This window comes from Phascolarctos cinereus, unplaced genomic scaffold (assembly GCF_003287225.1).
Source record: "Phascolarctos cinereus isolate Bilbo 61053 unplaced genomic scaffold, phaCin_HiC Scaffold_1;HRSCAF=81, whole genome shotgun sequence".
Classification (NCBI taxonomy): domain Eukaryota; kingdom Metazoa; phylum Chordata; class Mammalia; order Diprotodontia; family Phascolarctidae; genus Phascolarctos; species Phascolarctos cinereus.
This window is the reverse complement of record NW_027555514.1, coordinates 258,979,113-259,005,915: the sequence shown is the minus strand read 5'-3', so window position 1 is coordinate 259,005,915 and position 26,803 is coordinate 258,979,113.

Genomic DNA, 26,803 nt, shown 5'->3' with positions numbered 1-26,803 from the left:
GTCACTTAATCCCAATTGCCTAAAAAAAGAAAAAGAAAAAAAAAAGCTGCCTGGCTCAGTAACTTGTCTTCTTTGATACAACCAAATGGGTCAGAGTTAAGACTTGAACCAGATCTTCCTGGCTTTAAGGACCAGCTCTCTGTTCACTATCCCTCAAAATCAGCATGTAAATGAGTACATACGAAAGAAAAACAAGGCAAATATTTTGAAAGGAAAGCACTGGCAACAGAATAAGACAGAAATGCATGCTATTGAAAGAAGATGGTAGCTGAGTAGAGTTTTGATGGAAATGGAGGATTCAAAGAGGGATAGGTGAGTTGGGAGTGCATCATGGGCATAGTGCAGAAAGACTGAAAAGTAAACAATGCTCCAGGTATTCAGAACACTGCTGCATGTATTCAGAACAACAGGAAGGCTAGTTTGGCTGTATTATAGAGTGCCAGAAGGCTGGGGCTATGATTTCTGCTGCTTCTGAAGTAGCCTATCTTTAGGCAGCTGCCATTCTCCAAAGCCACCTACAGGGAAAAGAGGGAAGAAAGAAAGATCCCAGCACATCCTATGGATGGAAGCCAGATGGTATTCTCATAAGTTGGATTCAACTGAATTTTTTTAAAAAGTATTTATTAAACACCTCTAGGCACTATGATAGGCACTTAGCATATAAAGACAAAAATAATGTATACTCCACTTTTATGCAGCTTACAGTCTAGTGTAGAGATATATCAGATACAGAGGTGAATAGATGGTGCAGTGGAGAGAGTGCCAGTTCTGGAGTCAAGACTCATCTGAGCTCAAATCTGGCCCCAAACACTTACTAGTTGTGTGACCCTGGACAACTAACTTAACCCTGTTTGCCTCAGTTTCCTCATCTATAAAATAAGCTGGAGAAGGAAATAGAAAACCACTCTAGTATCTCTGCCAAGAAACCCCCAAATGGGGTCACGGAGAGTCAGAAACAACTGAAATGACTGAACAACAATAATATATAAAGTTGGAGGGAGAGAAATCATCCATGAGGACAGAGGTAATCAAGAAAATCTTCTTGTAGGAGGTGACATAAGCTGAGCTGTGAAAGGAATGACAGATCTCAAGAGGTAGAGTTGAGCAGGGAAGACATTCTAGGAAAAGGGAAGAGATCATGCTAGGACGCAGCGGTAGGGGATGGAATGACACATATGGGAAACAGCCAGGAAGCCATTTTGGTGGGGATGCAGTGTGTGAACGGGGAGTAATGTGTAATGAGTCCAGAAACTGAGGCTGAAGCCAGATTGTGAAAGCTCTTAAGTACCAGACAGATGTGTGTTTTATCATAGAGGCCATAGGGAGCCATTGAAGCTCCCCATGAGCCATTGGACAAGGGGAGTGATGCAATAAAACCTGGTCTTTGCAATATTAATTTGGCAGCTGTGTAGAGAGGATGGCCTAGAGAATGCGGAGACAGGAAGCAGGGAGCGCAATTAAGGGAGTGTTTCGGGGGTCCAGGTGAGAGGCATTGAGGGCCTGAACTAGGATGGGGACTTAATACGCAAAGCAAAGATTGTGAATGTGATAGATATTGTCATGTCAAAATTTAACTTGAATTTAAATTATTCTAAATCCAATTCTCTTTCCCCTATGCCCTGCCTCTCCCATGTCCCATTACCCTTCCCATCTGGTTAAAAGAAATGAAATTAATTCTAATACATTGTTCTCTTTTATTGATATTCTAAAACAAAATCCCCTACTTAGCCCCCATAGTTATTTCTTTTTTTTTTTTTTTTGTCATTCTGGAGAACTTTCCTTACCTTCATAGGTTTTTTGTTCTTTCAGATTTTGAGTGATTTTTCCTTCACAATCTTGACCAGGGGTTCTTAAACTTTATGTATGTGTGTGTGTGTCCTGGACCCCTCTGGGAGTGTCTGATGAAGCCTATGGGCCCCTTCTCAGCATCGTGTCTTTAAATGAATAAAATAAAATGCAGAAGATTACAAAGTAAACCAATTATGATGAAATACGATTGTCAAAAATATTAAGTTTAAAGACTCCACATTAAGAACCCCACTATAGATCGATTGGTATTCAAAAATCCATTTCCCTCTCTGTAGTTTCTCCATCTGAGATCTAGACCATTTCCCAGTGGTTTCCAAAAGGAGTATAACTTTATATCAGACAATTTCATGGACTCCAGATTGGAGCTCAGGTGTGACAAATGACCTTGTTACCAGGTTTCCATGAGAATGGAAGGAAGAACAGTCAGTTTCAAGTACTTTATAAATAAGTATGAAAATGCTAATGAGTCAGTGAGAAATGCCAACCCAAGACACCTAGGAATCCACTTATGAAGCCCAATGCATTAATTAGACTATCATAGACATTTGCGTTTCTGATTTGTTTGCTAAACAGAATCTCATCCTAATTAAAAAGTGGGAACTAGATACGATATTTGCTGCATTTGCTTAATGCAGTGGTAGAGATCATTTCATAAATTTCTCATTCTGTCAAGTTCTCCCTGCCCTAGTTCATTGGCTTTAGTAGCTATATAAACGTGGGCAAATACTCTGAGTCTGTCCTCATCTGCAAAATGGGAATGGGAATCCTAGTACTTAGCTATTTCAAAGAGTAATTGTGAAGAAAGGACTTCCTTTGAGCAGCTGTGTTATATTAATATGAGTCAACAATATGATATGGCTGTCAAAAAAATGAACGACATCTTGCGCTATATTAAGAGGCAGAGTACCCAATCAATCAGTTAAGTATTTATTAATCACCAGTATGTGCTAAGCATAGCATTGGGCTCTGGGGATACAAATAAAATCAATAAAAATATTCCCTACTGGCAAGAAGTTTACACTTTAATGTCCAGGTGGTTAGAACACTACACTGTGCTCTAAGCAGGCCATGCCTGGAAGATTATGTTGAGTCCTGGGTACCAGATTTTAGGCAGGATACTGATTAGCTGAATAGTGTCTATATGGAGGCACCATGAATGGGGAAAGCCACAGGTTTGGCTACATATGGCCCTTTTGGATTCAGTCAAAGGGCTTCACTTGAGGACCTAGAAGGCTGCGTGTGGCCTTGAGGCTGCAGGTTTCCCACCCCTGGTGAAGGGTCTCAAACTGATGTTAAGAAAAAAGCCTACTAACAATGCAAACTGTCCCAAGAGTGGGACAAGTTATCTTGGACAAAGACTAGAGATTTAGAGATAGAAGAGACTTTACAGAGGCCTTCTGGTTCAACTCCATCATGTAATCTTATGCGAACATATATGCTTCAATCACAAGGATTTCCCCACAGTTACTAACACTTGCCCTCCCCCTCAAAAAAAAAAACCTTCATTTGTATTTACTTATCTGTACACATAGGAATATAGGTTTATGGCTGGAAGTTCATTTTACAGATGAGGAAACGAAGGTTATGTGATTGGTCCAAGGTCACACAGAAAGTAAGTAGCAGAAGTGGCATTTGTGGGGTAGCTAGGTGACACAGTGGATAGAGCACTGGCCTTGAAGTGAGGAGGACCTTAGTTCAAATCTGGCCTCAAGCCAAACACTTGACACTTACTAGCTGTGTGACCCTGGGCAAGTCACTTAGCCCCAATTGCCTAAGGAGGAAAAAAAAGAAGTGGCATTTGACACCAGATGATGGGTTACTTCTCACTGAAAGCCTTCAAGCAAAGGTTGGATGACTACTTATTGGTAATGTCACAAATGGAATACTTTCTAGGGACAATGAAAAGGCTTCTGAGCTCCCCTCAAACTCTGAGAAGCTGTGATGCTATAATGTTGTTTTTAAGCATTCATGGGCATCTGTGAATAACTCACAGATAATCATTTAATTTTATTGCTCCAACATTCCTCAAGGATCCTATGAGATGATATATGCAAAACACTTCAGAACCTCGAAGATTTATATAAATGTGATTGTTATCATCTAGTCATTTTTGAGCCTGAAGAAAGAAAGATAAAACAACTGGTCCATGCGTATTGCATTAAAACAAAGCACTGTCATTCAGGTCCCCTGGCTTTGATTTACTATTCTTTCCCCTAAACCCTCCTACCTCCCAAACTGCAATATAAATAAATAATTTTAAGCATCAAGCTGGCTGTTATGTCCCCAATCTAGTGAGGTGTGATTATTAAGTAATGAGAGATTAATTTCATGTGACTTCTGGAATCAATTCCATTTCAATATAGTCACGACCTGTATAATATGGTAGTCTTCCTTGAATATGATGCTGACCTCCTATAAGTAGGGAATGCAATGGGTTTGGTTTCCCATCGGTAGTACTGGTAGTAGTAGCTGGCAATGAGCCATCAACAGAAATCATTCTTCTCCTTGTGGATGACGGCATGTATTTACAAAATAGAATCTCTCATCATAGTATCATAGGTCTCAAGCTGGGAAGGGTCCTTGAAAGTCATTTAGAACCTTCTCACTTCACAGATGAGGAAAATGAGGCCTTGGAAGATTAAATAACTTGCCCAAGGTCACAACATTAGTGATTATCAGAGCCAGTCAATCAAATAATAAGTATGTATTGGTGATGTAGGATAAAGAGTGTGGTGCAGTGGATAGAGTTCTAAGCTTGGAGTCAGAAAGACTTGAGTTCAAATCTGACCTCAGACACTTATTAACTGTATGAATCTGGAAAAGTCACTTTACTTTGTTTGCCTCAGTTTCCTCTCCTGTAAAATGAGCTGGAGTGTCTTTGCCAACAGAAGCCCTAATGGGGTCATAAAGTGTTGGTCACAACAAAAAATGACTGAACAACAAAAACAGAGTTAATGGACTTGGAATCAGAAGAGAATGATGTTCTGTTTCTGCCTCAGAAATTTACTAGCTATGTAACCATGGGCAAATTTCTCTAGAACTCCATTTTCATGTCTGTAAAATGGGGGTATATAGGGTCATAGATTTGGATTTGGAAAGACCTCTCCATTTTACAGGTAAGGAAATTAAAGATAGAAAGCTTTAATGATCTGCCCAAAGTCACAGGGTTCCTACACAACTGGGATAGGATTCAATATCTTTCTGCCTTACAACCCAGACTAGACTATGCTATAAGGATCAAAGGAGGCAGTTAGGCAAAGTGCTCAGTCAACCTTATGTGTTTGCTTTTATTGGGAGAGCTAAATGGACAAACGAAGAATTTTAATTATATCAGATTAGTGCTCCAACCAGCTGAGCTACCCGACCACACGCTTGGCCTCTCGACCAAGAAGATCTAATTCGGTCATTGGCTCCAGGTAGCTAGCCATCATTCCTTCCCCTCCTGGATAGAACTGCTCATTGTTGATTTTGCTGATGAGGAGAACAAACTTCCTTTGAGATGAAGCGTCTGTGTATGGCCATGTCAGCAGGGATCTAGAGAGGACAATGGATTTCCCAGTACAAATAAATGATTCTGAAAGCCACCCACCAGTCCTCACAAGAAACACCTTCCCCTAGGGAATCAGAAAATTTCCGGCACTTAGCATGATTAAATATTTCATTGCAGCCCTCCAGATCCATAGGTGGAGGCCAAATGATTAAGCTCGGCACTTAGTAAAATTGCTTTCTATCATTTGTTCAGATCGTGATTATGAGAGAAAAAGTGTGCTCAAGTTGAATCAAAGAGAGATGACCTGGCATGATTACGGCGAGCATTTATGCAGCATTCAAGACTTGCAAAATACTTTTTTTTATATGTTATCTCATTTGCTCCTCACAACGACCCTGTAAGGTAGGTGCTGTTATTACCTCCATTTGACAAGTAAGGAAACTGAGGCTGGGAGCAGTAAAGGTTAGTAAGAAGTAGCAAGTGTCTGAGGCAGTATCCAAACTCAGGTTGACCCTAACATTCTATTGACTTGGCCAACCAGCTGTAATGGATGTGGAGTCAAAGACTGTCTAAGATACTGACTAGATGTGTGACTCTGATTTCTCAGCCTCAGTTTCCTAATTGCTAAAATACAAGGGTTGGACTTAAAAACCTCTGAAGTCCTGTCTGGCTCTAAATCTATAATCCTGTGATAGATAATACAATAGAATTAGAAGGGAATCCAAAGCCATCCAAGCTAACCTTCACTCTAAGTGTGAATCCATTATCTATAATGTCCCCCAGAAATGCTCACCTAGGACCTATTTGAAGATCTATATCTATGGGTACCTCATTACCTCTGAAGGCAGCACATTTTGTTTTGGGACCATCTTAATCACTAGCAAGTTTTCTGTTGAGCCAAAAATCTTCCCTGCAACTTCCACTAATTAATCTTAATTCTATTGTCCAAGTAAAACAAGTCATGGGATCAGAGAGACCATCTAGTCTAATGTTTTCATTTTATAGAGGAGGAAACTGAGACATGGAGAAGGCACATGGCTTCCTCAAAGGTCACATAGGTAGTAAGCAAAGAGCCAGGATCTGAATCCGGGTCTTGCCATTCCAAATTCTGTCCCATAATTTCTACCTGCGTAATCCATCTTTCCTATGACGATTCTTCAAATATTGAGGCAACAGTCATGACCTGTCTCCTCCACCTTCTTCTTTCTCCAAGCTAAATATTCTCAGCTCCTTTAACTCAAATTCTTTTGATGTGATTTTACCCCCATCAACCTCCCTTCCAAACATTATCCAGTTTGACCCAAACCTTTCTTTTATGTGACTCCCAATGGTAGCCTTCTCCAAGGCATCTTGAAACCTCGTGTTGTCCCCTGATTGACCAATGATTACAAGACAGTGCTCTGTGCTTCCAAACCTCTCTTCCTCTGTGTCCCTCTGTCTCTCTCTCTCTCCTCCCCAACCTTGCTCTTAGTCTCTGCTTCTGTGTCTGTGTCTGTCTGTTTGTCTCTGCTTCTGTTTGCCTCTGTCTCTCTCTCTGTGTCTCTCTCTGGTTCTACCTCTATGTTCTATCACTTTGTCTCTCTGTCTCTCTCTCTCTCTGTCTCTGTCTCTGTCTCTCTCTCTGCCTCTCTCTACTCATCTGTGTCTCTGTCTTTGTCTTTCTTTTCCTGTCTATCTCCATCTGTACATTTGTATATCTATCTCTGGCACATTGTAGGCATTTAATAAATGCTTGTTGTCCTCCCCCCTCCCCCACTGGAGAAGCATTCCACCCCAATCTAGACTCATATCCCTGGGGTGTAGACAGAACTATACTTATCCTTGCATATATGGGGACAAGATGATGTTCTCTGGGGCATTTATCCCACAACATTTACCCAGCAGCAGAACATCCAAGAATAGTACTTTTTTTTTTTGGTGGTAGCCTCAATTCCCAGGCAAAACCAGGGAGCTTAAACGTTTTTGGTACCAAAGTTGTTCCAGGGATCAGCAAAATGTTTGGATTGAATTGAAGCCAAAGGTTCTTATTTCATCCAAGTGAACTCACAAATGTCTGCTTTGAAAATCTGAAATGCCTTCTAACCCAATATGTAGCAATAATGAAAAAGGAAATAATTGCAAAGGTAACTGATCTCAAGAAAGAATCTTCAGATGAGTGGCAGTGAGGGAAACTTAAAACTGATGCTTAACTCCTAAGACAAAGATGTAAAAGTACTTTTTAGGGCTATGAGTGATGGTAATCGGTAGTGAAGGGACTTCTTTCAAAGTGCTCACAGCTCTGACTAACCTACAGAGACCTGAAGGAGAATTTAATCTCTCCCAAGCTTCATTTGTGGTGGTGTCAGAAACGCGAGGTGGTTAGCAACCAATCCACAGCATTCGTCAGTCATCAGCCTGCAAATAACGGCTGTCGACCTTCTGGAAAGTGTAGCCCTTCTGGAAACAAAACTCAGAACTGCAGAAGCTCCGAAATTCAGGGTGAAAGGCCCCTCGGTGGCCATCTTAATCAACTGGCACCTGACCAAGAGTCCCTTCCCAAGAACTAGATGCACAGTGGTTAGGTCACAGTCATTTGTCACAGGGCAATAAAACTATAGGTATATTATTATATGTTGTACATCATTATCTATTATTACGTTATCATATGTTGTGTTATTTATACATTTGCAGTTGTTTATTGTTTGCATATTTTAGATGCATATTTATATATTATAAACATCACTTTATCATTATATACTGTATTATTTGTATAATTATATGTTAATGTTTATATTTATTTGTACTTACATATTTATGTGTGTATTTATATGTTATCTACATTATTGTATTATTATCCATTCTATTATTTACATATTTTATGTTTATGTTTATTTATTATTTATGTATTGTATATGTACATTTATATTATATACATCATTACATATTATGTGCAAGCATATTATTATATATTATACATTATATTATTATAACATATATTATTACATACTATATGACATTATCTATTCTATTATTTATACATTTTCATTTATTATTTATTTGTATATTTTAGATGTATATTTATATGTTATACATATTATTGTACCATTATATATCTATTATTTATATATTTATATTTATTTTTATTTTATTTATGTTTTATGTGTATGTTTATATTATATTTATATATTATGCACATTATTGTATTATTATCTATTCTATTATTTATGTTTTACATGTTTATATATACTTACATTTACTACTTACGCATTTTATATCTATACTTATATTGTATACTATATTTTGTATGTGTTATATATATATTATATAAGTATATTATTATTATAAGTTAAAAGAGCATTCAGCTTGAAGTCAGGAAACTCTGTGTTCAAATATTGCCTCAGATGCCAGCTGTGTGACCCAAGGTAATCAATCACATCATCTCTCTCCTCAGGAAAGGAAATAAACATTTATTAAGGACCTACTAAAAGCCAGGTACTATCTTGTAATAATTGGTCAATCAGGGAAGAATATGAGGTTTCAAGCTGCCTTGGGGGAGGGTACCACTGGGAATCATTCTAACTTAGTGTAAGAAACAACTGTGCCTATTTTCCCTATCAGGGATCCTCTCCCCATAAATTCATTTCAGGGAGGTTTTGCCACCAGAAATCATTAATCTCCCCCACCCCCACCTCAGTTCTATGTGGGGGGTTTTTTGGTCTTTTTTTTTTTTTTTTGGTTTTAGGCAATTGGGGTTAAGTGACTTTCCCAGAGTCACACAGCTAGTAAGTGTCAAGTGTTTGGTCTGAGGCTGGCTTTGAACTCAGGTCCTCCTGACTTCAGGGCTAGCACTCTATCCACTGCGCCACCTGGCTGCCCCACCTCAGTTCTATGTGACTGACCCCCTGAAACCTTTCCAAAGCCTCAAAATGTTTATATGCCACATAGGCTCTGACCTGAAGAACTTGAAATATAATAGCTGAAAGACATGTATACACACACACACACACACACACACACACACACATACACTGTAGTAATACAGTGAAAGATAGAGTGATGGGAAATGCCAAGGAAAAATGTAGGCAATGTATTATGAGATATTTGAGAAGAAAGATATTTTTAAGAAGACTTCATTGAAAAGGGTAGCATTAGAGTTGAACCTTGAAGGAAGAGAGGGAGTTCAAGGAATTAAGGAGTGTCCATTCCAGCATGGAGAGGCAACACAATTTAACCTAAGTTTATTCTCATAGACATGCCTTGCTGCCTTCAATTCAAACTCACCACTTAGGTAAATGGACAAGACTTTCTCCTTCTTGCCCCACTGGTCTCCAGCCCCATTTTGACCTATGGCTCTATGTTCTGATGAGTCTGTACCTCTGTTCTTCTGCTACTATCATTAGATCCTGCTTCTGTACGCATCACCTCAAAGGCGATCCCTGTCATGGGAAAGCAGTTGATGTCCTGACCTTGAGCAAGGCCAGGTAGGATAGGACAGTGGCTATGTGAGCCAAAGCTGGATAAGTTAGTGCTATGAAAAACAAAATAGAATAATTGTCAAAACCATCTGCCTGGTGTTATGTAGGCCAACCAACCAAGTAATCACCTGCATTTGTCATCTTTTCAGTTATTTGACTTTAGATAAACAATTTAAATATTGGAAATACATCTTGAAAGGTGGCAGGATTATAACAATACTAAGCATGATTTCAGGAAAATTAAAGTTGCTAAACATTTATTACATATCTACTGTGGACAGTGCATTACATAGGCCCTAGGAGAGATCAAAAGATGAAAAGCAGGCAGTGAGTGGAAAACTGCCAGACTTGGGCCAGGAGATCTATTGTTTAGGCTTTACCACTATCGAATTGGACAAGCCTCTTTTACCTTATGGGCCTCAATTTCCTCATCTACAAAATGAAGCTTTTCAACTAGACATTCTTCAAGGTCTCTCTTAATCCTCACCTTCTAGGATTTTATGAAATTCAGATTGCTTGAATCTTTAATCTGACAATCTCTAGGTATACTAATTAGCTTTCAGAATACAGCAAGGTACAAATTATTATATCTACTTTGTTCTATGTCTTTTAATAATTGCTTAATTTTTTTTTTGAAAAATTACAGGGCAAGTTGGTGACAAGATATGGAGTTAAACCCATGAGGCCTGAATCCTAATCATGTATTGCAGCTGTTGTATTATTTCATGAAGTTCTGTTAACATGAAATGCTAATATTAAGCTACAATGTAGAAATGGTTACTGGAAATCATTAAAGGAAAAAAAATAAGTACGAACTCTTTGAACTTATTCTTTCAAATTAAGAAATCAGATACATAAGATGCCAATATGCCAGAGAATTCAACATGCGATTGGATAACCCCCAAAGTGAGATCACTTCCCTATCTCACCTTCCCTAGCCCTTTCCCTGGTGGGATTTCTATCTAACTTGTGGATTCTAAAACTTAGAATTTTGGTCAATTCTAGTTTCTATCTCTCTTATTTTACTATTAAAAGGATTTCCTCTTTTCTCATCATAAAATTATAGATAAGCTTTGTTTTGAACAATAACTAAGCTTTCTAACAATTAGATCCAACCAAAAGTAGACTCATAAGTTAGCTCTGCCTTGTTGGAGGTCTTTAAACAAATGTTCAATGACTACTTGTGGGATCTATTATAGAGAGTCTTCTTTTACAAGAATGGTTTGGACCAGATGGCCATCGAGGTCCCTTCCAACTCTAAAATTATGTGATTTTAAAAGGTTATATGTAAATCAAGTTTTGTATACGGAAATTATGTTTCAAATGCATCAGAAGAATTGAGTACTTAAAATTAAAGAATGGTGTTTCTTTCCCTAAAGCAAGGTCATCTTTTGTGGTAGATGTAACCACCCCCTGGTTTATTTTGTAATTCCACCTTTTTGCACATTAATTTTCTGAAAGCATAGCATGGTCTTGCTGAGCTTAAGTGGAGATATTTATAATTTATAATAAAATAATTTTTTAATCTCCCTAAAGCCTCAGAATATAATATTCAAATATAATATTTTCAAGGTAAATGTGCTACCATAATTTACAATGGCCTGCCTGGAAATACGTATTTAAACAATCAAGATTATATGGATATGTTTTGCTAACCCAAATTCAGTATCTCATTATCTTGAGTCTCAGAATCTGAATTTTCAGAAAAGGTAGAGCCCCCAAATTTTAAAACCTGAAACCAAAGATGTTTAACATTTTACTCCAATTGGACTTGACTGGGTATCAAAGGGTTAGAACTGCTGAAACATACATCTAAAACTAGAAGGCAACCCAGAGGTCATGTGATCTAACCTCTTCTTTTTAGAGATGAGGTTAAGTGACTTACCCAGAATCACCTAGGTAACAAACAGCAGAAGTGCAATTTGACCATAGGGTGAGTTCCAGTTCTTGATTGGAATGGAATGGTGTTATATCTGATATTTACATTGGTACCATGACAATTTATGAGTTTGTCAATTTGGGTACATCCTGTACCAATATAGATGGCACCCCTTTATGACTTGTTAGCCAAGCTTCATAATTAGCCTTGGCCAAAAAATTTAATCAATTACTGGGCAACTCCACTTATAAAACTCTCTAAAATTTAGGTAGGCTGGCTCTAAAGGATGGCATCCCAGTCTTCCGCTAAGCCCTGTACTCCCTCAAAGTCATATATGTAGGTAGTAAATAGAAGATGGGAAATTTGAACCCAGGATCTAATCAGATTTATGGCTGGACTGGAATAATGCTATCCCTGTTCGGCCTACCTATCCACACTACAGAAACCAAATGGATAAAAAACTATCTATTGTCCAGATTACACAATTAAGTGGACAGCCTATAGAGCCAATCAATCGGTGAACAGGATTTGGACAGATGTTATAAATGGGTAATGAGCCAAGCCCAAAATTGAACTGGTAGAGAAGAGGCTAAGTTGCCTTTGGAAAACTACGCAATATTTTTAATGACTCCAAGTTTCTTCCTTTACCAAAGGCCCTTCTCTTCAATCACAATGTTCTTCTGGAGATGTTTTATGACTTGGAATCAGGGAATGCTATGATCTCTGAGGAATTAAATTGGAGTAGCCCAAAGAATAATAGACAGATACATGGTGGGTGTGGGTTCATTGCAACACATTACCAATGCAGAGCACAATATAGGCAATATTAAGGATGCCATCAGATAGCTACGTGACAAGAATGTGATGGTCATGTGGTGAGTGTACCCTCCCAAAAAATAATTTACCTTGAATTTGCTTTCTACATATTTTGTATGAACATACATATGTTCATGTTTTCTCCCCAAAAGAATGTAAACTCTTTGAGGACAGAGACAGTGTCATTTTTGACTTTATATCTCCAGTGTATAGCACAATGCCTAGCACCTTGTAGACACCTAATACATTGTTGATTGATTGATTGACTGATAAGTCATAGAGACACTTCACATATTCCATTGGCTTCCACAGAATACCTAAAAAAAAAAAACCAACTAGGAAAGACCAGTATATTGGGTGGATCTCTTATGGAGGTTTGATGAGAGGATGTGAACAGGAGACACATAGCATCAGAACATGGATGGATGGTGACCTGAATAGGTGAAAGAAGTTCTAAGGGAATAATGAACAGTCTCTTTGAGAGGCTCACACCTCTAAGGATAACAAAACCTGGTGACCTGGAAGAAATTCAATCCCAACAGTGATTTAGGTTGAACCCAATCTCCGCAAAGTAGCAAGTTTTGCTTTCAGAACACTGCTTGAATTTCAAAGCACATGGCTTTGCTTTGGAACATGGCATAGAGAAATTCTGAGGATTCACAACTACTACTTTGAGAGGGGTAAGCTCACAGTTTGTTCTCAGGAGTGCTAAGTGGGTCATGCCTGAGTCATCCTGATCTTCCCACAAGGTGTGGAGGAGGAGAAAAGGATTTATCCTGAGGGCTCCAGAGGATCCCCTGAGCCATCCTTATGTGTTTTACTTATAGGTACAGTATCACCATGCCCAATGCATAACTAGGTTTCACAGTCAGAGAGAGTGGTTGTCTTTGGGAATGTGGCCAGCCATAGGGAAAGCCATCAACAGCACATCTGGGTAAGTCATTGCCCAACAGACCCACTGACTCATAGTTCTGTGGGAGGCCAAGTTTGTTGTGATGTCTAGATGTGCCAGACTTCATTGTTCACATTTTGGGGTCTTCTAACTTTTTTTTTGTTGCCAAAAGATGTCTTGATAAGAAATTAATAATGGCCTGGTGTTCAGGTTTTGTGTTTCTTTCCTTTTAATTGCTACTAAAAGTATCTATCCTAGTGATGAAGATTGTTAAAGGGAAGAGGAAGAAAGGTTGGGTGAATCATTTGAGGCAAACAATAATTTTGATGTGGTGTCATTTGTGCCGGTAATCGTCATGGGTGTGTGTTTCTACGGGCGTAAGGCTGACTCAGATCACCTGATCTTGGCCAGTGAGCTGGTTTTCCCACCTTCAGGTAATTCTCCGTCATTGGATGCTGGGTTTTGTGCCATCCTCATATGTCTCATTGCTCTCTTCATTGTGTTTTTAACCCTGTGGTTTCTAAGAATGGATCCTATTCCAAGGAAAAGTGCAAAAGGCATAGCTTTTGAAGAATATATTTCAATCACTATTAGAGAAATTGAAGTAGCAATAGGTATGGAGAAGTCAAACCTTCAAGGATCCTGAAGTCAACAATGAAAACAGAGCAAAGTACAAAGTACTTTAGAATAAAAAAGTAAAATACCAAGAGATGGAAATTTTTGCTGTAAAACAACTGAATTAATCCTCAAGAGGAAAAAAAAAAGACCTTCAGAGGAACTTCTAGACTAACAAATTTTTATTGATTATTATTAATTCCTCTACAATGCAGCATAGGCTTCTTGAAGTTGGAAGAATAATGAAAAGACCAGCAAAAAAAAAAAAAAAAAGCTGTTAACAATTACTATGGGGGCAGCTAGGTGGCGCAGTGGATACAGCACCAGCCTTGGAGTCAGGAGGACCTGAGTTCAAATCCCACCTTAGACACATAACACTAGCTGTATGACTCTGGGCAAGTTACTTAACCCCAATTGCATCACCAAAAAATAAAAAATAAAATAAAATGCATATGATTATACCAATTATAATGAAATGCAGCTATCAAAATATTTTTAAAAATTACTATGAAGAAAAAAATCCTTGCCACAAAAAACACAAGGCAAAGATTAGAGTATTGAAAATTGAAAAATGTTGGGTTTTTTTACTGATAAGACACTTCTTTTTTCAATCAAAACTATACCAAAACAATTGTCAGAAGAAGTCTGGGCAAGCCATTAAGATGTAATCACATTATTTTATGCCCTCCCAAAAATGTTTGTAGGAATCTTTTTTTTTTTACTTCCAGTAAGTCTGAAAGTCTTTCCTCCTCTGAGATAATGATGAATTCTAATAAATTGTTGATATACTGAGAAGCAAAATTGTTCCAGAATTATAAACCTTCCCAAATGGAGATAGACTACTGCAACATGACCTTTCGCTATGCCACATGTCATGAAAAAGTTAAGAGAATAATCAAAGATATGAAAATAAACATGCTTCATTGACCTAGGAATTCACCTGATTTAAACCTCATTGCTTAATACAGTGAGGCACATAGTGAGCACTTAATCAATGTTTATTCATTGATTTATTGATTACTAGTCAATTCAATGCTACTCAACAATCATTTATTTGTGCCTATTATTTGCCAGTGACAGTATTGGCACTAGGGACCTAAAGAGCCAAAGAAATGAAAAATTCCCTGTCCTCAGAGAGCTTAAGTTCTACTGGAGAGCAATTTCATCTGTAGAATACCTACACAGAAATTAACCAAGAAGCCTTGCCTTCTGCCCCGGGAAATCACAGAAATTCCACAGCTATTTGATGTGGCTTTTATGACCGTATAATATATCATCCGTCTCTTTTCCAAGAGGGACTCTTTTCTGAGGATAATATCTAACTGTATCACTACACAGATAGTTCCTAAGTCATTTATTCATTGCCCATAATGGCCTATTTTTCTACTACCAAGATGGCATGTGCATCCACTACTGTGGAGCCTAGATTTGGGATCTAAAGGTAGCAGATAGCTCAGGGTTCACATAGTTCAACCTAGTCCATTTTACAGATGAGGAAATTGAGGCTGGTGTTGGACTCATTTCTTCAAGCTGTTCAGATTTCATCATTAACTGACAGGATCCAGATGGTCCATCAATATGAAATATCTGCCCATAAAGAATATCTTTTATGAAGAAATCATAAAGTTATTACAAAAGATAGTTACAGTGTTTCATGACACATGGGAAAGCAGCTAAGAATGTTAAGTCAGAAGAAAAGAATGCTGCAAGTAGGTAAGGATAGAGTAGCTATGGTGATATAGTCAAAGACCAATCACATAAAAGATTAGATTTGTTCTGTTTGACCCCAAGAGACAAGCCTACGAACAAGAGGCTTGAGAAGTTTGAAAGAGCTAAATTGGAGCTTGATGTGAGGGAAACTATCCTAATTATCATCATTATGCAAAAATGCAATGAGCTGCTCCATGGGGTAATGAAGTCCCCATCATTGAAAATTTTTAAACAAAGCTGCATGATCACTTGTTGGGTGCATTTTAGTGGGAATTCTTTTTAGGGCATGGGCTGGACTAGACTGCTTTTGAGGTCACTTACAACCCTGAAATTCAGTAATTCTTAATTTTTCCATCAAAGCATTGGCTAAGAAATTACACTTGGCCAGAAGCCATATCCATCTGATATTGAAAAGACTGTAAAAGAGGGTCACATGTGCCAAAAGCATGCATATGTATTTTTTTCCTGGAAATGACCAAAATAACCTTGGTCAAAAATCCATGTTGATTTTGAAAGACTATTTAAAATCTTAATTGGGGTGAACCCCTCAAAAGGACCAAGAATCCCCCTAATTCCATTTCAACAGAAATTTGAAATCTGTATTGAAGATCTATGTCAAGTTATTTGTAACACGTGTAGTCCATTTACCCCAGAAGGGTTTTCAAAATGTGTAGATTGTAATTCTTACTCAGTTGTCACCCACTGTGCCACATCTCCCCCAAGCATATGGTCACACGGAAAGGACGGAACCAACTGCTAAGAATTCCCTGAAGTAGAAGGCTGCAGGAAACCCACCAACACTTCTGAGGTTCCTCATCCCTCAATATAGCTTTCCACATTTAAAAATCATATTTTTTCCTGCTGAATTAGTGAAAGTGCCATCTAACAACTTATCTTGAATTTTTCTGTCACCATCATCACCATTAACATTCTCATTAACATTTATTAAGTGCTCACCATGTGACAGGCATTGTGCAGAGGACACACACACACATGAGAAAAGCATGGTGCCCCCAATAAAGGAGCTCATACATTGGTTGGCTGTCATTCTTCATTCTCAAAGAGGACCAAAATGACATCACTATGTTGAAGTCAAGGTAGAGTGTGCCCAAATGTGGCTGGTCAGACCAATGGAAGCTCTGAAGTCTCTACCACAAGTTGGGCACAAGTACTCCACATGAACACTTGGAGTGAAGATGTCTCTAAATTTACATACCTCAAGTTTCTTTTCTGCCTTGCTCATAGAGCACAAAGCTTTCTTTGATGTGGGCATGCTATGCTAAGTGCTCCTATGCTGGTGTCTCATGTCACACAATCAGTTCCAAAGATCTTGAGAGAGCTCTTGAGAATGTCTTTGTATCTTTTCTTCTGATCTCCATGTGAGCTCCTGCTTTGCATGAGTTCTTTGTATAATAGGCTTATACATAAAGACAAACAAACAGCATGGTTCTCTGTACACTGTTCTATCTGCACTTTTCTCCTTGTTAATCTTAACTCAAGAATTAAGCTTGGCTAGGAAATGTGAGGTGGTTTCCTACCATTATAAGGGAGACCATGGAATCCAGTTAAACACAATAGAGAGTGCAGCTATGTCATGTTACCACATTAATTAACCAAGAAAGAAAAACGTTCCTTCTAGGGTGACTTAATAATAGCAGAATCTTTTAAAACATTTCCTTTATTGACATAATATTGGTTTGTTTGTTTTTTTCAACTTTACCCTTCGAGGACTCACTAGAAACACAGAGTAAAGAAAATAATACTTCACCTTTGAGTCACAGTGATGGAATGGAATCAACCATTCCTTGGACAGGAAGGCTTTAGTCCAAATCAGGCCTCAGATACTTCCTGGCTGTGTAACCCTGTGGAAATCATTAACCCCTCTGTGCCTCATTTTTGTTTTCATTTATAAAATGACAGAATTGACTCATTGGCCTCCAAGGTCCTTTCTAACTCCAAATCAATAATTTAGTTATTTCAATCCACACTTGCAAAAATGGAGCCATTGTATTATTTTTACCCCTACTAATATATATCTATATCTATATGCATATAGATATAGATATACACCCTTCTCAAAAGCTGTTTTCTTTTTAGGTTAAATGATTTTGTTAGCAAAGGTAGGAATGCAGATGATAGTATGAAGTGGGTGTGATTCAGTGTTATATTCTCTGGTCTTTTTGAGCTCCCAAAGATTTCTTTATGCAGTTATTTAAGACATAGTTGAAGATTGTTTTTCAACCATAAAGCAATGTCAGGTTGAAATCTTGCTCATTCCTTTTGTTTGTTTGCTTAATTTTGTTTTTGTTTTTTGTCTGTTTGCTGCTACCCAGTAATATTGATGGTCACTAAAAGTCTGAAACTAAATATGGCTCCAAGTTGCTTACTAGCAGGTAGTATGGTACTGTGAAAAGGATCCCTGACCCTGTAGTCTAGAATAATTAGGTCCAATTCCCACCTTTAACCCTTAGGAGGGCAAATCCCTGAAGTCCCCCTGCCTGGGTTTCAATTTTTTTCCCTTGTAAAATGAGGATTTCAGAGTAAATAACCTCTAAGATTTTTTTTTCTAGCTCTGAATCTATAATCCTATAACCTCCCTGGTTACCTGTAAAAGGAAGGTTTAGACTAGATGGCCTCTGAGGAGAATGGGCGGGGAGCAGGGGGTGGTGGTCTGAGTTCAGAGTTCCAGGTCTATTGCAAGGGGTAGGGGATGGCAGCATAACGCCTAATAAATTCTGTCCTCCTTCAGTGTTATCTGGAGGGAGTCGATTGCTTTGCCATGCAGCTTCCTGAGACAAAGCCTCCACCCTTGCACAACCTTCTTAGTCTAACTGCCAGAGTACCTTTGAAGCCAGGGTTTAAATCACTAAAAATAGAAGCAGGATTACTGGTTGCAGATTGAGGGAGAACTTTTAAGACTTCTTGGTGGGTGAAAGAGAAAAAAAAAGTCTCTTTTTCTTTTTAAAGTGAGATAGTGGACTCCAAATTAGCACAGGATTTCAGTAAATCTGTCTTTTCTTTTCCTGGCTGTCAGAGATTCTTGTGGATTTTCACAATTAGAAATTACAGTTAGTCTACATGAAGAGCTATTTATACTTAAAAAAAAAAACACCCAGCTCTCAGCCACCAATCTAAATTCAGCTCTTCAGCAGTCTGGGCACTCTTCCTGGTGCTGTCCCAAGACAAGACCTTCAGCCCTGCCTCAGCCTCCTGTTTGGCAAAAGGACCTCCTGCCTACACTTCTGGGAACAGACAATATGTGAGAGTCATAAAAGCAGGGGATGACCATTTATCTCCTTCCCTCCCACCAGTCTGCTGCTCCTTCCGCTCTCTTAACCTAGAAGCCAAATCAGATTGTGCCAGACCAGACCAGACCAAGTCTCATCCTTGTCTGCTTTCATACTCACTGAGATCCTGGTTGGTCACTCCATCAATAATGTACCACTCACCACCCCTCCAGCCCATTGGATGATATCTTAACCTGGGGAGCTTCCTGAAGAGCTATGTATCAGACTATTCCTTCTTTCCTCTAGGTGAGGAACACAGGATGTGTGGGCTTCCTGTGCTATGCCTCATCTGTGGAAAATATGGTCTCTGACTTCCAAACTAGACCTGTGGGGAGGCCTTGATTTCATGAAACATCCTCAAAGCACTTTCACAAACCCAGTTGATACAGACTCAGAGGGACCCAATGAAGTAGGCAAAGTCCAGCTGTTATCCTCATTTATACTCAAGTAACAAATGCTTTGAGGCAATTATGTCAACCCCCACTCTGATGATTTAGTCCCTAGAGCATGGTTACTAGCTCCCTTCTGCTCTGTAGAGGTAGCCTTGACGTTTGGAAAGTTGTCTTTCTAATGCTGTGTATAGATCATGGCCCCGACAGGTATTCTTCCTTCACAATTATCAGTTGAGAAATATCAGGTCAATCAGACTTAAGTAGCTTTTAGAAAGGTATATTAGGTGATTTAATTGATACAAAACATGAGACAATATTTGTAAAGCACTTAACAGTGTTCAGTACACAGTAGGTGCTAAATAAATGTAATTTTCTTCCTCCCCCCCTAAAAAAAAGTCTCTCACTAACATATAGAGTGCACATGGCAGAGCATTGCAAAGAGTACAATTTACAATTCTTAATTACTGAAAGTCCTTTTCTCCTTTGTGTGAAATACTCGAGAAGAGGGTAGTTTCAACTGAATAATGAGTTCAGAAGTCAGAATAAAGGAAGTTTAAAAGTAAGTGAGAGGAAAGGAAGTTCAATCAGGAAGGAGAGATGAGATGTAGGATGGTAGCTATTAGAAATTGTCAGATCCAATGAGAAGTCCTTTTAAGGATGAAGAAGACATGGGCTTATTTGTTGGTATCAAACAAGGGAGAAACTGAAGATTTCATAGGGTATCATAGAGAGGACAATCTGTTGGAGAAGACCGGAGAGGATGTAGTGAAAGTTAGATACAGAGGGGTTTGAATGGGCAAGAAGAAGGATCACTTCTTTATGTGAAATGGATTAAGGAACAGAAAATAAGGGAAGATATCTGAGTGGTGGGAGAGGGAGGAGAGGAAGGCTTAAGTATTTTAGTGAAATATGAGGGCAAGTTTTCAACTGAGAGGGGTTGTTGTTGGGGGCTTGAGGAGAGTTGAGAATGTTTAGCTGTTGTGGTGAATCGGATAGAGCATCAATTACAGAGGTGGGAAAAGGTTGCCCTGCTGCAGTCATGACCCCATTAAGGGTATGTAACATAAATCTGTAGTGCATCCAGGCAGTAGGATTTACAGATTTTCTCCAGCTCCATTCAACAGCACACGGATAGGAGCAAGGGAAGCAGATGGTGGGAGTAATCCAAGGTTGAGGTTTGGCAAAATACGATTGGCGACAGAGCAAGGGGGCAGGGATGTTGGTAATAAGAGCTGGCAAGCATTTAGTTAACACTTTTAAGAATTGCAAAGCACTTTAATAGACATTATTTCATTCATTCTTCACAACAACCTTAGCCATCTCCAGTCATCCTGATCTATATCTGGCCCCTGGACCCACATGACTCCGGAGGTGAAAGTGAGGCTGGTGACTTTGCTCACTAAAATCCAATTCACTTGCATGTCATGCCATCACCTCACTGATGTCACGGTCCTCTTCAAGAATAGACAAACAACAATATTTGCCATTATTATCACCATTTTACAAAGAAGGAAACTGATGCTCCCAGAGGGTAAGAGACTTGCCCCCACTTACACAGCTAATTAGTAAACTGAGGTCAGATTTGAATACCAGTCTTCCTGACTTCTTATCCAGCTCTCTAGCCAATATAACAAGGTAGAATATATTCTTTCAGCCATTTTTTCAGTCATGTCCAACTCTTTGTGACCCCATTTGGGGTTTTCTTGGCAAAGACAGTAGAATGGTTTGCCATTACCTTCTCTAGCTCATTTTACAAATGAGGAAACTGAGGTAAATAGAGTTAAGTGACTCACCCAGGCTCACACAACAACTACGTGTCTGAGGGCAACAAAACAACGGCCATCACATAGCCCGCAGGGATCCTTATATACAGTTGGGAAGCCCCCATCCTATTTTAATCTGACAGCACTAATTTAGAGGATCTGGGTTAAAATCCAGCCTTTGACAATTACATCCTGAGTGACTTTGGACAAGTCACTTAATCTGGGTCTCAATTTCCACATCTGTAAAAATGAAAGCATTAAACTAATGATGAACATCCACGTTCTAGAACTATGATTCATTCTAGACTAGAAGTATTTGACTGATGTCAAATCTCTTCCCTTTATCCCAATGGGATCATCACTACCCATCACTTCGCTTTCTGATAACTGAAATATTTTTACCTCTTTATAATTCATCCCTCAGGCCTATTTTATTTAAAAATTCATCCTATTGTAATTGCCTTCCTGAGATTTTGTCATTTCTTCCTTTGCCAGGCCAGGATGATGGAGATTTTGGATTGACAAATGGGTAAAAAGGGAGATTTATGCTGCCAGGGAATAAGAGAGTCCCAACACCCCAGGGATGGTAAAGACATCTCAATGAGACCACAAGCTTTTGGTCCCTACTCTTTTTCGTGAGTAAGGATAAAAATAACTTGCTTGAGGAAGATCAGAGCTGTAGCTGCAGTACTCACTGCAGTGAATCAGTACACCAGCCAGAGTGTTGGGTTTGGAGTCAGAGAGCTTGGGTTCAAATCCCAGATGGGCTACTTACACCCTTGTAACTATGGACAATTTACATAACTTTTTTGCATCTCAGTTTCCTCATCAGGAAAATGAGGGACTTGCAGTAGATTACCTCTGAGGTCTCTTTCACCTCTATGTCTATAATCATTTGATCCCATATCATAAAAACAAAAATGAAACAAAATTAAAAATCCTCTGCCAACCCTACCACCAAAGTCTTTCTTCCTTGTTATTAGAGAGAAGAGGCTCAGAGATGAGGAGGAAAAGGCCAAGGTCAGCCATTCTTGGTGACTCATTGGAGCAAATCATTTATTATTATGAAGAAAAATACTGTCTATTTTGCCTTGTGTACTTCCTACCACTTAAGTGAGCAAAACCTTGTTTCCCCCCCCCATCCATTTCTTTCTCCGTATTTTTCTGTGGAAATGCTGCTCTTCCATTCATGAGCCCATCATTTTTATAAGAGCAATGAGCTCCATATTTGGCTTTGTCAAAGAGGGATACCCAAAAGAGCTCATTCAATAGTCAGTGTATCTGGAACAGGCAGGATAGATGGACAATGAGCTGTCCCCAGAGAAGAGGAAAAGAGTGCAGTAAATTGCTTTTGGGAAATTGCAAATCATTTTTGCTGAGCCCAAGCTTCCAACGAAAGCAAAGGCCCAACTTTTCAATGCTAGCATTTGACCGGTGTCGCTGTATGGCGTTGAGACCTAGAATATCAGTGTTTCTGAAGAACTAAAACATGACCATCACATGGAGGGCAAAGGAGAGGTACGTGGCAGGTGTAAGCAGACTTCGCATGCCACCAGTGAGGAATTCCCAAGAAGATAAGGAGCAAAGGGAGTCATCAAGGAATTCAGTGACAGGAAAGCAAGACGGTCTAAGTAGTCAGGATAAAGTGAGGAAGGCCTTTAGTACACTGTATGGACCTATCTGTGGCAAAATTTCGAGAGAATATTGACCTAAGCCCAAAATGACTGGATGAGTTGCAATCTGCCTCAGTGAAGGGAATTCCTTAAATGATGAGATCACAGATCCATTTGAGCATAAGATGGATATAAGAAAAGTCCCTCCTGGATGTGGTAGTAGGTTTCCCTTTCCCTGCTTTGCCCAGTCAATGTGTAGACTGACTTTTTTTTGAGGCAATCAGGGTTAAGTGACTTGACCAGGGTCACACAGCTAGGAAATATCTAGTGTCTGAGGACAGATTTGAACTCAGGTCCTCCTGACTCCAAGGCCAGAGCTCTATCCACTGCACCACCTCACTGCCCCCAGTCAATGTGTAGAGTAATGGGTTTCAGCGGCTAGAGCTCTGGGACTGGAATCAGGAAGACCTTAGTTTCAATCCTGCCTCAGAGACTTACGTGATCCTGAACAAGTCACTTACCCTCTATCTGTCTCAATTTCTGTTCTAATAAAATGGGGATAATAATGGGAATGATAACAGCGCCTACATCCCAGGGTTATTGTGAGGAACACATTAGATAATATTTGCAAAAAAAAAAAGTACTTAGCACAGTGCCTGGCATGCAGTAGGCCCTAAATGAGTGTTTATTCCCTTTCCTTTCTCAACACACTTGAGGAGAGACAATGATGAGCTAGAGGATATACAGAAAGGCAACCCCAGTGGTGGAAGGCCTCATGTTCTTTCCATATAAGCGCAGTTGAAGGAATTGAAGATGTTTACCCTGGGGGGGAAAAAAAACTTAGGAGAGATATGATGGCTGTCTTTAAGATACATAGAAGTCAAGTCAACAAGCATTTATTGAGAGCTTACTGTGGACCAGGTATTTTGCTAAGCTCTATCATACAAAGAAAAAGAAAAATAGTCCCTGCCCTCAGGAAGTTTACATTCCAATAGGGAGAAAAATAGGATGATGGGAGGAGCAAGGGGGGTATACATTCACAAGAGGCATATTGGCAAAGGCCAGAGAATCAGAAACAGAGCCACAAGAAGAATGCTGGATGAGTAGCTAGGGCCTTTCCTCAAAATGGAGGGTATAGGAGGAGTTCAGCAATGGCAGGAGGGATCTGTAGAGGGGAAGGGATGTTCCAGGGTGAGAGGTCTGTCGGGATTTCGAGATCTTCCAGGGTAAGAAAGCATTTGAGGCATGATGGCAAAGCCCAGAGAGCCAGAAACAGAACTGGGAGAGTGATGCCTCTGAGGAGAAAGTAGATTTCCTTGATGAGTCAGAATAGGTGAAAGTTGCAGAGAGGCTGATTTAGGTAAGATCCAAGGAAAAACATGGTTGATGACTAAAGCAAACCACACATAGAATGGGTTGCCCTGGGAGACAATGGGTTCTTCCCACTGAAGGTCTTCAAGTGAATCACTGGATAAATGTTGGGTATCCTGTAAAGGGGATTCTGGGTCAGTATGGACTGGCCCAGATGCCCTCTAAGGTATTTTCCAGTTCTAGGTTCTTGAGTTCAGGTGTGCTTTCAAGGAACATTTAGATACTTATTTTGGAGGGATGTTGTAGAAAGTATGGGTTGTACTAGATACCCACATCCATTTTTAAGATTCCATAATAGTAGATTCTCTGAAGCCAGCAGAAGGTATCTCAGAAAATGTTCCAATGGCCATAGTGTCTGTATGGGTAGCCAATGGAAAAAAAAAACCTACTAGAGATTAGTAATTCCTTGAAGAGGACATTTGTGTTACTTGTTTTCATACTTCTCTCTACTTTGCATGGCTATGTGACACAGTGAATAGAATGTGGGGTCTGGAGTCAGGAAGACTCATCTTTGTGGGTTTAAATCTGGCCTCAGGTATTTAATAGCTGTGTGACCCTGGGCAAGTCACTTAACCCTGTTTGCCTCAGTTTTCTCATCTGTAAAATGAGCTGGAGAAGGAAATGGCAAACCATTCCAGTATCTTTGCCAAGAAAACCCAAATGGGGCCATGAAAGGACTCAGACCGAACTGAACAAGAACTACTTTGTATAATGTATTATACATAATAAGCCCCTAATAAACGTTTATTAAACAGGTAAACAATAAGTCATACTCACAATGCAAAGGCAGCTTTATGCAGTGGCTAAAGAAGCAGCCATGAAGCAGAAAGACCTGGGTTCAAGTCCTGCCAATGATACATACTGGCTGGGCAGATTCCTGAGCCACTTAGTTAATCTTTCACTGAGTCAGGCAACTCCTGAGACTGCAAACTGCAGACATGGAGCACCATTGGTAGCTACATTGGTGGAGGGAGCTTCCCCACTGGGATTTCTGTTTAACTAAGAAAATCACAGGTCTATCCCTTTAAGATTTACAAGGCATTATCCCCACAACAGCTGGGTGAGATAGAGAGGCAAGTATTAATATACCTATTTCACAGGTGAGGGAACACAGGCTTTGCTTGTTGGAGTGACTTACCCAGGGCCACATGGCTTTTAAGTATCAATAAGAGAATTCAAACCCAGGTCTCTCAACATTCTTTTCCACCCCACTACTCTGTCAGGGTCAGGTCTGTTTGGCTTCCTGTGGATTGTATGGAGGATCATTTAGGGAAGGTGTAGAACTAATACCATACCTCACCACACCCTTCCTCTCTCTCTCTCTCTCTCTCTTTCTCTCTCCTCTCTCTCCCTCTCTCTCTCCCTCTCTCTCTCTCTCTCTCTCTCTCTCTCTCCCTCCCTCCCTCCCTCCCTCTCTCTCTCTCTCTCCCCCTCTCTCTCTCTCTCTCTCAATCCACTTCATGGAATAGCACACTCACTATTTTTGGTCTCAGAGGATCTGGGTTCAAATCTCACCTGTGACATACACTTATACGGAAGTCATTTAATCTCCCTGGGCCTCAGTTTCCTTGTCTGTAAAATGAGAGAGTTTCTAAGGTCCCTTGCAGACCTAAATCTGTGAAACTATGATCCTGCCACCAAACAATAGCATTCCCACTACCCCAGAATAAACTACAGATTGTTAGGATGTCTTGTATCAACCAATTATGTTGCCTAGACCTTATTATCTCCAATATTTTCGATCCACTCTCTAACTCCTTCCAAAGTGATTTTGTTAAGAGGGTTGAGGGTGGGGAACAAGAAGCCCCTCCTCCTCCTCCCACTCCCTTCCTCCCTCCTCTCTCCTCCCTCCTCTCCCCTCTCCCCTCTCTCTTCCTCCCTCCTCCCTCCTCCCTCCACCCTCTTCCCTCCTCCATCTTCCCTCCTCTCCCCTCTCCCCTCTCCCATCTCTTTCCGCAGTATACAGCCCAGTGTACCCTGCTATTTCTCAGCTTCTTTTTCAGGCAGTTATCCTATTTGAATTCCAGGAGAAAATGGGGCTACAGTGAAAACCATGAACTTCCTATTGATATATCTTGAAAAACAACAGTAACAAAATTGGAAACTACTGATCCAACCAAAGGTATCAGGGGTCATAAGGACCATTAAAACACTTGGTGGAATTAAATGTAACATCATTTTAACAAAAGGAGAAATCAAATTACAAAAATGTATTATACTCATCTAGGGAAAATGCCATTCCCCAACCACATGAGAACAATTGTCTGTTCCCTAAATCATAAAGAAGAAAATCTGTCCTAAATTCTCATCTCATCACTGCCACTAATTAGCTGGGTGACCTCATGCAAATCACTTAACCTCTCTGGATGTTAGCTCCTTCATGTACAAAACGAGATCAGAGGAGGTAAGTTCCAAAGTCCCTTTCCAGCTCCAACGTTCTAGGACTCTTTCCAAATAAACATGCTACAACTTGAAGTAGTTTGATTGGTACTCAAGAGGATTTCCAAAAAAGATTTTCAGCTGTTGAGTGACAGTAAGGGGACAGGACAACAAATTAATTGCATGGAGCCTTGTTTTGCTTTTGTCAGTAGTTGAAGAGCATTGATACATACCATGATTTATGAAGTCAGCAGGGCCCATGCCTTTCCATATCATTTCTAAAACATTAAGGCCAGCATTGGAACTCAACAAATGAATGAGGTCATTTTTCCA